The sequence below is a fragment of the Dreissena polymorpha genome, chromosome 3, assembly GCF_020536995.1.
Source record: "Dreissena polymorpha isolate Duluth1 chromosome 3, UMN_Dpol_1.0, whole genome shotgun sequence".
In the NCBI taxonomy this organism is placed as follows: domain Eukaryota; kingdom Metazoa; phylum Mollusca; class Bivalvia; order Myida; family Dreissenidae; genus Dreissena; species Dreissena polymorpha.
In genome coordinates, this window is record NC_068357.1 from 69,698,305 (window position 1) to 69,711,232 (window position 12,928).

General features: G+C 34.0%; 1 protein-coding gene across 2 annotated transcripts in view; it reads right to left on the reverse strand.

The window, feature by feature from the left end:
• The window catches only part of LOC127874633 (disheveled-associated activator of morphogenesis 1-like), an 83,523-nt gene that overhangs the window by 67,157 nt on the left and 3,438 nt on the right, over positions 1 to 12,928 (reverse strand). Inside the window, exon 1 of one of the 2 annotated variants that reach the window (XM_052419094.1) lies at positions 860 to 912. The exons of the other annotated variant lie outside the window; for it this stretch is intronic. The gene's annotated coding sequence lies outside the window, so the exon portion shown is untranslated. Of the gene's footprint in view, positions 1 to 859; positions 913 to 12,928 lie in introns of those variants that run through there. 2 annotated transcript variants of the gene reach the window in all.

Below are 12,928 nucleotides of genomic sequence, written 5' to 3' on the forward strand. Positions count from 1 at the left end.
TAATATGTCAATATTGGTGAATGACAAAACAGAATATGCAAAATCTCATCTAAAAACAAACAAATGCACATACCAAATTATTAGCAAAACAAATTTCGAGCAAAAATTATAGCAAAATCTTCAAATCCATGTTATGAATACATAATTCACATTCCAGATTCTTCAAAGGCTGTATAATCCACCATAAAACTATATCCAGTCAATGCAACTGCCAATGTTAAAAGTCCAATTTTATTCCATGAGCTCCCTGGAATTATTGACCCTTTTTCCCATCACAACAGCTCCTATAAATGGCCCAATAATTATCTTCCATTTATAGTCCCCATGCAGGCATGCATGTCAATCCATACAATATAATCGAACAACTGAGGACAGTAGAGAGAGTCTGAAAGCTGACAAATCCATTATTTAGAGTTTTGGAATGTTCAGACTTCCAATGAGTCGTGCTCTGAGAAAACTGGGCATAATTCATGTGCTTAAAGTGTCGTCCGAGATTAGCCTGTGCAGTCCGCACAGGCTAATCAGGGACGACACTTTCCCCAAAAATCAAAAATTGCATTTTTGCTAAGAAGAGACTTCATTTTAACGAAAAATGTCATACAAGCGGAAAGTGTCGTCCCTGATTAGCATGTGCGGACTGCACAGGCTAATATGGGACTACACTTTACGCACATGCATTATGCCCAGTTTTCTCAGAACACGACTCAATTATGGACAAAATTAGTGAAGGTCTAGCAGACTTTGGACAATTTATAGACAAAGGTCCAGGCCAACAAGTATTAAAAGAGCTGCGTCATGCAAAAATGGGTCTTAAACCATTATATGCAGACTGCACAGGCTTATCTGGGATGATACTTACCTCACACACATTAGCCCTTGTTTCCCAGAGGTCGGCTCAAATATTTTCTTACACAGTGAATGTGCTGAAGCAATAACATTTTAAAATTTAACCCAGAGGGTAATCTCAATGTCTTTTCCATTCTTATAACATTCAAGCACCTCAGTGATTCATATGGATTTTTAATAAACATTACTTTTGATTCAAGTTCAAAACAATAATAATTGTTTAATTCTTAGGTGTTCCCATGTATCTTATTTTTAGTAATTATAAATTAAAAAAAATTCCCAAACTATCTATTTCATCTCACATTCATAAATAAATGGCTATATTATTTTGTATTATTTTGTTATTTATATATATATATTATTTAATAAACTGAATACCAAAAATAAAAATGCTTAAAATAAAAACATTACAAACCACTGATGCCAGACAGAGTGAAATGCTTTAATCCTTCTTTATAAATAAACAACACATTTTTAATCAGGTAAGTCCTTCAAATTCCTTTCATATAAATCGGATAGAACAAGTGGAAAAATGTGTACTAATAGTTTTACTACGTTCAATTACTTGATAGACCTGTACTTAGGCCAACGCATTAACCGGTACTCCATAACCAATGAACAGAATGATTGAGCCTACCTCTGTGAAAAGGGGGTTTAATGCATGTGCGTAAAGTGTCGTCCCAGATTAGCCTGTGCAGTCCACACAGGCTAATCACGGACAACAATATCTGCCTAAACTGGATTTTTGCTAACAAGAGACTTTCTTTCAATGGAAAATATCATAAAACAGGAAAGTGTTGCCCCTGATGAGCCTATGCAGACTGCACAGGATAATAGAGGACGACACTTTACACACATGCATTAAAACCCCTTTTCACAGAGCACAGCCCAATTATAAAACTAAAACAGTATTGATGAAACACAACGGTGCAAATATTGTGGTGTTGTAGGAGGTCTATAATTCTACCAAGTTGTGACTAAATTGTTAATATGAGGTACAATTATGACTGCAGCTAATTTCACTTTCACTAAATTAATTCAAAAGCAATGAAAGCAACTGATACAATTGGTTGACTGCAATATTATCCAAAGGTGCATAGATCAATCTTTGATCTTTTAACGAGACTTATTCTCATAATTTCAAATGACTTAAGATGTATTTTACTAACAATACAATGATTCTTGGAAAAATTTAAAATAATTTCGTATCAAGGAAACAAAAGGGCAAAGGCCCTAATGCCATCACCTGAGGCCATTAACTCTTTCAGTGCTGGAACCAAATTTTGAAGGCCTTTGCAAACAGTTTTGATCCAGATGAGATGCCACACAACGGGGCGTCTCATCAGGATCCAAACTGTTTGCTTTTCTGATAGTATTCTTTAAAAAAAAAATCGAATAAAATGCTTATTTTAGAAATTCAGCAGACAACATTTTAGCAGACGACAAATTTCCCAGCATTCAAAGGGTTATGGAACTAAACTGTTCTGCGCAGGTAGTGTTCAATTTATAGGTTTCACAATAGACTTATAAGGAGTCACATTTAAGCTTAAAGGGATCTTTTCACGGTTTGGTAAATTGACAAAATTGAAAAAAGTTGTTTCAGATTCGCAAATTTTTGTTTTAGTTATGATATTTGTGAGGAAACACTATTACTGAACATTTACCATAGTCCAATATAGCCATTATATGTATCTTTTGACGATTTGAAAACCTAAAAATTATAAAGCGTTGCAACGCAAAACTATTAAATAAATTGGAGTTAGTTCTGTTGTTGTCGTTTAAATTTACAAAACTACAAAGATTGCTTATATAAGGTATAAAATACTTAAATTGTGTATACCGGGCAGAAAAGCCGAGAGGGCTAATGCGTTTTTACTTCAGACTAATTCCAGGACTCCGGGGGTCACTGGTTCCGGCTACTTTTTTTTCCTTTTTTTAATTTTATTCTTGATTTTTTACTGGAGCTTTTAAGATCCAATGTTTACATTTATCAATATTAAGCATTTAATGACAAACTTCAAAATATGCCAAAATCTGTGAAAAGGCCCCTTTAAAATGAGCATTTCATTTTCAGGGGACCTAACAAGCTGTGTAAAAGTGTTTGCCTTTACTGGCAATCTAACCTGGGATCTTGAGAAACACAACCTCTTAACCAGAACCTTAGGAAACAAAATTGAATTCACATTATCACTAGGACATTAGGGCTTAAAAAAACAGCATATTTTAACTATATGGTCATAATACAAGACATTTCAAATTCTCAAAAGTGTGACAAATGCCTAATTTTCAGCTACTGTGATTAATAAAGCAATAATGACACAATTTTAAAGGGAACACATTAACTGCTCAGCAACTACCTCTATGATAAATATACTCACTTTCAAGTATTTTTCACATATCTTTTACAGTATTTTAGGAACATCATATAGATCGTTTATGTCTAAAATTAATAAATAAAAATCAGGTCGTAACCTAAGTTTGTCACAAGATATTAGATAAGGAAAAACCAGGCTTTAAGATTAAATGTGTCTTGTTTTGAGAAAACTGGGCTTAATTCATGTGTGTAAAGTGCCGTCCCAGATTAGCCTGTGCAGTCCGCACAGGCTTATCAGGGACAACACTTTCCGCTTTTATGGTATTTTTAGTTTGAAGGAAGTCCCTTCTTACCGAAAATCAAGTTTAAGAGGAAAGTGTCGTCCGTGATTAGCCTGTGCGGACTGCACAGGCTAATCTGGGACGACACTTTACGCACACGCATTATGCCCAGTTTTGTCAGAACGCGACACAAATAATGTAACTATTTGCCATAAGACAGGTCGAAAAATTGAGCAAATTAAAAACCCAAACCAAATTTTATTCTCAAAATAAAGCAACTTTTATTTTGAATTGCCTTACTTGGTCATTTGTGTTAATTCTCTTAGCTATGCATTAAGTAGTTGGCCAGGGGGTCTTTCAACACACTTCAATAAGAGCTTCACATAAAGATGTAAAAATTAATGGCCATAATTATTATTTTAGGCAGTCGATTATAGGTCACAGGTGAAATGGCACACAATTTATTATCAAAAGTGACAAGTTCAACAGTTAAGAAATGTATGTGAAATACCGGTAGTAAAATACACATGCAGATATTCTGCCTATAGTGGTTGCCAGAAAGCATTTGAAACTAGAAATATTTCATGGAAACTGATGCCCCCTGCAACAATTGTTCACAGACAAGTTGATTGCAAAACTGTTACATGTCTGCAAGCAAATATTGCTTGTCTACATTTTGTCTTAAAGTTGTAAGATCTGACTTATTTTGAAAACAAGTTGACATTTAATACCCAGTATATTAAGACAATACAATCATTTTGCAATAAGTTTAAAAGCTTCGTCTAAGATGACAAGAAGAGCGGTCAAAGAACATGAGGCATTCATAATATAATGTTGATCTTCTCCTTAGATGTGTGGTTTATCCCAAAGACCTTGACAGTAATTAAGTCTAAATGGTTCAGTAAATACAAATCGACTAAAGTGTGATTTATTGTCATTAAGAAAAGTGACTCACAATTGTTACTGTTTTGTTTATTTTTTCAACAGTGACATTGACTTCAATGATTATTCTGACATCATGTCAACTACACTTCAGGTCTGATATAACGCGTATTCCAATATAATATTACCGGTACAGTGAATCGGTCTGTAAAAATAAAAATGACAAACTCTAGGGATCTACAGATAAGTAATGTTTTGCCGAATGTCGCTGTCCATCTATTTTTTATCCTTCATCAGAGGTTTACAATAGCTGGGCAAGTAAAAGATCAAGACCCACTGATCTTGATAAATGATATGGTTGTTCACTAAATGAGAATATATCTTTATAGCACTATGCTATAGATATAGTTTAACTGAATACAGTTTGATTGAAAATGCACTATTAAAGTTTTAACCAAAAGTAAAATATTGTAATGTACTTTGGTTTGCACGATGGTATCTACATGGTTGAAACAACACTGTACATGCACCATAATTGTTCGCGTGCTTACAAGGATACCAGAACCGAGACCTTTGGAGGAAAGTGGTCGGTGGTCTAATATGTCCCATACACGACCACAGACGAAGATGTGATGAGATGATGATAAGGACAAAGAATTTGACTCGTAAAACATGAACAAGACATATTGCAGTCATGTAGAACTACCAACTCATTTGCTGTTTGTCACTGAATATGTCGTGTTGTACGTCAGATGGGACATAACTTGATGTGTATGATATGCTCGACGACCTAACAGAAATGATACAAGAAGGAATTCTCACAATATCTGTGGTCTTTCTTCTTGAAGATGAGCCTGTGACATTTTCCTGTTATAAAAGTGCCAAATTGTAAAGCTCATAATGTATACAATACACAAAACATATGAGCCATGCTCTGTGAAAAGCGGGTTTAATGCATGTGCTTAAAGTGCTGTCCCAGATTAGCCTGTGCAGCCCACACATGCTAATCAGGGATGACACTTTCCACTTTTGGGATATATTTCTTTTTTTTAAAGTCTCTTAATAGCAAACATCAAGTTTTTTTCGTCTCTAATTAGCCTGGGAAAAATTAAAAGGAAAAATCAGAGCCCTTTTCAAACATATCAATGTAACTTGAAGGTACACAGGATATTTTTCTGCTTATTAGCTTTCCATTTAAACAAAACAAAAAAAAGAATGCAACAAAAAAGCACAACCAAATAACAGAAACATAATGTAGGATTGCTATTGAAATAATGGACAACATACAAGCAGCCATATTTGTTTCAGTACTTTTACTTATTATTATTATTATTACTTTTACTTACATTTACTTTTTGGGCAAATAATATAAAAAAACTTAGCATTTTTTACGTGTAAATGCAATCATCTTCAGATGAATAAAATATTATCTAAATTTTGAAGCAAACAACTGATTTTATCGACAATGTATCCATTGTTCTAGTGTAGTCCGATGATGTAGGTGAACTGTGTAAACAATAACCATTGTTGAGGAAAGTATAATAAGCAATAACACTGAACAGTTTGTAAACTCATTAATATGTTTATAAAATGTCTGTGAAGGGTTAATAAACATCTACTTGAAATTCATAGATTAACATTTTACAGATTACAACAATGATTCACTCGAGATGGCTATGAAACTTTGCACAAGACTTATTGGTATAATATTAATTGGCAGCAGCTTAAATGGAACATTGTGCATTTAAAAATAGCAATCAATAATCAAAATACATGAACACACAAAGCAATTGTTTATCTTATCTGAGAATCAGAAACAAGAACAATCGGATGGTTATGCAACAAAACCCTATTACAGTTGTATCTGATTTTAGATTGTAATAAAGCTTAAATACCCAGACTTATTGACCTAATATTTTAATCCCTCGGGCCTTAAACACACAGTTCATGCATTTATACTGCTGCACTGTGCAGTATGGGTTTTTAAACAAATAACCAGTATTTTCGTTTCAATACAAGATATGTCAATCACCGGAATTAGTAGTAATTCATTCAACAATTTCATGTTGCGCATCAATAATAAAACACAATTTCCCCATTCAGCATGATTGTATATGAATGAAGTTTGTTATAATTCAAACAATTAAGCCCTAGAATAAATATTATGTGAATTATCAGAAAGTAAAATGAGCATTTAACAAATATTTTAAGCATTATTTATTGACAGAATAGCATAAAGTTCAGATATTTTTGTATCCCAATCAATTAAAAAATGCTTTACCATCCCTTAACTGAAACTGGAAAAAATTTATTTATAAAACAATTAACAAATATCAAACCATTTTAAACAACATAATGTACACACATATCTTAAATCCTGAAAAAAGCATTACCTCTTTGAAATCTACTTGAACATTCAGAAATATATTGTATATAAATATCCAAAGTTTCTGTCCACAGACAATCATATCAAATATCAGTATATTGACACAAGTATTTGAGATTTACCGGTATACAAATTCCTTAAATACACCTTATCAGAAGGAATATACCAATTCAAAGCTTTTATTTTCACAATTTACTTCCTCATATCACAGTTTCATATAATGTACCGGTGGATTTATTTCACTGTTAAATAGGCAAATCCTAACAGATGTTTAAATCATCACGCACAATTCCATTAAGTTACACATTTAACATCAAAATTGTTTCTACTTACTCAACTAATTACTACGTTCCCACTAACTGATTGACGTTTAATGAACATACATTACATGTCAATATGTTTGACAGTCATACATGCAGATTTGTAGTAATTACATACTTGACATAATTATGGTACGCTAAACTGTCAGCCAATCGTAAGAATGTCACCTTTTACCCCTCACTGGCTTATTAAATATTTTCCTTTTTTTGGCAGGTTTTTAAAGATAAATTTGCAGATAAACACGCATTCTCAGTGAGCAGATGCATTTGCGGTCGCTGACTGTTTGTGTTCAAATATTAATGACAATAGATGAAGTTATTCTATTTTGATGATAGGATGTTGCCAGTTGTCGACGTCCAACCCGTCTGTAGATCTGCCATAGTGATTAGCACTTTTCTATGGAATTCTATAGAAAATGATATGGCATTCTATGGAAATAGATGGAAATCTATGGAATTTGATGGAATTCCATCCATTGGCCAATTTTCCATCTGAAGCTGTTATGGAATTCCATGGAATCTCACCTAAAATTCCATGCTTTTCTACGGAATACATGGAAAACACTATGGAAAGTTGGACTTAGCCATTTATTTCAATGGAAATCAGATGGAAAATAACATAGACATGTTCTTGGATGGAAATCGATGGAAAATAACTTTGAAAAATTTTACTGGTTTACTGGGGTCTGAAATGTATTTGTAGTTTAATACATGTATGAATTTATTTGCATCATGTATTTTGTATTTAAAAGAAAATGCAATAAATATTATTATAAATTTGTTCTAGAAATTCGAACATTGGATGTCAAATCGAGGCATACGGGGATACCCCTCATTTTAATTTATGGAGTGTGTTTACTTCCGGAAAATGGAGAATGTCTGTGCTCACGAAATTCTGAACACACATTTATCGTTAAGATCGGGCAGAACTTTAGAGTTTTTGTAAGTAATATACTGACTGTTGAGTATATAGAAAAGGTGGAATGATTGATCGTTTTAGGTGTCCCGCTTTTTGGTAAAATGTCCAGACAATTTTTTATGGAAAGTCCCGATTTGGACCTGAAAAATTCTGGCATGTATGAAAATGGCTTAGGACTGAAACTGTACCAATAATATTCAAGAACCTTTTTAGAACATTTCAAGGACAAAATAAGGTCAAGAAATTTCTAAAAATGATTTAAAATGTAGTTCTAGAACACATCTAGAACTCTTTAAGAACCAATAAGTTCTACAAAAGTTCTAATGGGGAATAAGAACACATATAGAACACCTTACAATTACAACTAGCCAAATAGACTTCATAGTAGCAACAGCAGAAGCAGCAGTAGTAGTAGTAGTAGTTGTAGAAGTAGTAGCTGTATTAGTAGTAGTAGTTGTTGTTGTAGTAGTAGGTGTTGTTGTTGTTGCGCATGACGGACGACGGACTAAAGACGATCACAAAAGCTAACAAGAGCACCGCCTTGCGGGTGCAGACCGCTCATCTATTTTCTTTTTAAAGGTGAAGGGACTCTCATTTTCAATCACAAAGGAGGGAGGAGTGGAGTGAAGAGGGGTGTATAGTGTGGGGTTGTGGACATTTATTACATTATCTTCCAAAAAAGCGAGCGAAAAAAAAAAAAAAAAAAAAAAAAAAATCGGGGGGGGGGGGGGGGGGGGTATAGTGTGAGGGTGTGGTGATAATTTGTGAGATGATCTTAAAAAAAAAAAAAAAAAAAAAAAAAAAAATCAAAAAAAAAATTTGGGGGGGGGGGTGGGGGGGGGGGTGGGGTGGGGGTATAGTGTGAGGGTGTGGTGGTCATTTGTGAGATGATCTTATAAAAAAAAAAAAAAAAAAAAAAAAATTAGGGGGGGGGGGGGGGGAGGGGGGGGAGGGGGGGGAGGGCACGGGGGATGGTTTGGGTGAAGTCTATTGTGGTATGTCAGGTAAGAGTAGTTTCATCAAAGTATCAATCAAATCTAATCATAAATAAAGAAGTTATGGCAATTTTAGCAAAATTTAATAATTTGACCTTGAGAGTCAAGGTCATTCAAAGGTCAAAGTAAAATTCAAGTTGCCAGGTACAGTAACCTCATGATAGCATGTAAGTATTTGAAGTTTGAAAGCAATAGCCTTGATACTTCGAGTGGATCGAAACACAAAATTTAACCATATATTAAAAGTTACTAAGTCAAAAAAGGGCCATAATTCCGTAACAATGACAACCAGAGTTATGCAACTTGTCCTTTTACTGTACCCTTATGATAGTTTGTGAGTGTTCCAAGTATGAAAGCAATATCTATGATACTTTAGGGGTAAAGTGACCAAAACATAAATCTTAACCAAATTTTCAATTTTCTAAGTATAAAGGGCCCATAATTCCGTCCAAATGCCAGTCAGAGTTACATAACTTTGCCTGCACCGTCCCCTTATGATAGTTCATAAATCTTGCAAGTATGAAAGCAATAGCTTTGATACTGTAGGAATAAAGTGGACCTAAACACAAAACTTAATCAAATTTTCAATTTTCTAAGTATAAAAAGGGCACATAATTCTGTCAAAATGCCAGTCAGAGTTACATTACTTTGCCTGCACAGTCCCCTTATGATAGTTAGTAAGTGTTGCAAGTATGAAAGCAATAGCTTTGATGCTTAAGGAATAAAATGGACCTAAACACAAAACTTAACCAAAATTGTCAATTTTCTAAGTATAAAAAGGGCACATAATTCTGTCAAAATGCATGCCAGAGTTATCTAACTTTGCCTGCCCAGTCCCCTCATGATAGTAAGTAAGTGTACCAAGTTTGAATGCAATAGCATTGATACTTACTGAGAAAAGTGGAACTAAACGCAAAACTTAACCAAAATTTGCAATTTTTTAAGTACAAAAAGGGCACATAATTCTGTCAAAATGCACGCCAGAGTTATCTAACTTTGCCTGCCTAGTCCCCTCATGATAGTAAGTAAGTGTACCAAGTTTGAATGCAATAGCATTGATACTTTCTGAGAAAAGTGGACCTAAACGCAAAACTTAACCGGACGCCGACGCCAACGCCAACGCCAACGCCAACGCCAACGCCAACGCCGACGCCAAGGTGATGACAATAGCTCATAATTTTTTTTCAAAAAATAGATGAGCTAAAAATGGAATAATTAAAAGCTACCGATATATTACAGTTACCTTGATTATCAAAACAATCCTGTTTTCATAGGTATTCCATAACTTAAGTTAAACCCACCAATGTCCATAGTGATTAAACAACAGTGATCAATGATTTCGAGTACAGATTCATTGGAAACTTTAAGCCATATATAATATGACAGATACAATCAGACATTCTGAACAAATTACATAGCTTTCCCAGTTAAAGCAATGCTAATGACATGGACAGTAAAATGTCATTTTTGCCTTGCAGCAAAATACTTTATGGTGCATTGTTTTGATGACTCTATCAGAAAGTGTACTTGCCAAGGTCAATGCACAAACAAGTGTGTCTAAATAATCTATCATATGGGCCATGCTCTGTAAAAAGGGGGTTTAATGCATGTGTGACAAGTGTTGTCCAGAGTAGCCAGTGCATTCCACACAGGCTAATAAGGGAGGACACTTCCGCTTTATCAATATATTTCTTTTAAAGAAAGTCTCTTCTTAGTAAAAAATCAATTTTAATCAAGTTTGGTTCCTTATCTGGGACTACCCTTTACACACATGCATTAAACCCCCTTTTCACAGAGCACGGCCCATATTTATTGTGATATGTTTTAATGGCAGTGTTTTTTTTCCACAAATAGGGGAATGGTGGCGGGCCTGGTCCAAAGGGGAAAAATTTGTTGTTTTTTGGGAAAAAGGGGAAAATTAAAAATTCACTCTTTTATATTTTCTGAAATTTATTATATAAATACACATGTATATATGAATGTAATATTCACAGCTGAATTTCTCTGTATTTTTTCTAAAATATATACCAATTATTTTTTCAACATTAGTTTCAGACAGTTAAGCCTTCATGCACAGTCTCAGTTTTCCTAGCCATTTTGAGTCTAATTGGGACTTTCTAATCAATAAAATGACAAATGTTAGCATTTTTTTATCAATAAAATGGACCAAATTAAAATGTTTTTATCATCAAATATTGACACAATATATATAGATACATCAGACCTTTTCCTGGCCAATTTGGGAAAAGCATGAAATTCATATGAAAAGTACACGGATTTGGGAAATACTAATTTAATGCAACTCTTTATAATAATTCAAAATCGTATAATATTATTAATTTGTTATATACTTTGTTATTCGGCGTTAGCTGTATACGCCAGCTTTTCACCTTAGCCTGACCTTTGTTAGCGTCCAATAGAATTCAAATAAAACTTCCCGCGGCCAAGTACAGATGAATACACTTCATTGACTGCATTGGCTGATTTGAGAATTCGACCAGAACATTGGAAACATGTCCGCGTCTTTGTAACACTGTTTTACTGCGTGTTCAGCATGAAACAATTTTATATCTAATGAAAAGGCTCAATAGATAGAACAGTTTTACACTCAATCTCGACATCTGTACAGTTTGTGCGTCCACCTTTTATTTTCAGAAGATTTTCAGCGCGAGAACTTTTGCACTTAAAGGCTATGTTCTCATATTTAGTACTAACTTCCATATTCCTGTCAACATGTTAACATGTTAAAGTATAGAGAGCAGTGGAAGCGAAGACTCACTTTAATGCATTGCATTTAACTCGCGAGGTATTTCGGGTCAATTTGCGGCCACTGTGTGTGAATGTCAGAGTTTACATACAGGTCATCGCTGCGTCTCTACCCTATGTGCTGATCGGAGTTCGCGGCCAGGAAGATAATCGTTACATAATAAAGACGCTACAGCGTGAACTAGGTGAACTGGAATTTTCTTTAGAACAGACAGATGTTAAATGAAGATATCCAGCGATATCATATGGTATGTCAATAATAGATTCTTAATGTGTTTTACAACAATACCATGATAAATATTATTTTTAATTAATTTAACAAGAATTATGCCATCATATTGACTAATGAATTAAGCATGAGCGTAATGATTCTCGATACTGTTCATAACCGAATCAAACAGCAACGCCAGACAAACCACTAAAACAGGTTTGTTCGAAGAACGCGCGTATAAATATTTAAAATATGTACGGATACTTCGCGTGTGGCCGATTGACTCATATGTTTTAATTTCACTTCCATTCTTCTTTTGGTTTTCTGTTTTGTATCTATACGTTTATGACCAGTAATATGTAATAATGTAAAATAAGCCGCGAAAACTCCGCGTATCATCCCATACTGCGTTTGCTAAAGCTAAGAACTGCACAGAAAAAGACATTCGCTATCTTTGATCTCATTCATTGAAGTCTTTACCTTTCATTAACTGCAACCACAATCAACGCCATATATCTTTTTTTAAAGATATTTCTTGGTTGTTATGAAATGAATATTTATCATAAAAGAGTTCTTTCTAAAAAAAAAAAAAAAAAAAAAAAAAAAAAACAATTATTCTGGAATATCGGCCCCGAAATTGCCATAAAAAACACTGAAATGGTGACGTTTATAACATGTCATGTAAGGATTAGGTCTGCTTGCATGAGTTGTTTTTGTTTCTCTTTCATTTTATTTGTTTTATTGGCAGACGGTCTAGAAAATATAAACAAGAGCTGTCAGAAGACAGCGCGCTCGACTTTTCGAGTGCTTGACAGTATAACATAAGCCATCATTGAGAAATTGTTCATATTCAATAAGGTCAAGGTAATATAGCCATATTCTAAGTGGAAGAGGGCCATAATTGAAACATATTGATTGCTTATCTTTTTAAAAGTTGTACTTTATAGACGATTCTGAATTCTGGTATATTTCCACAATCTATTGAACATTTGTAAAGACATAAAACAA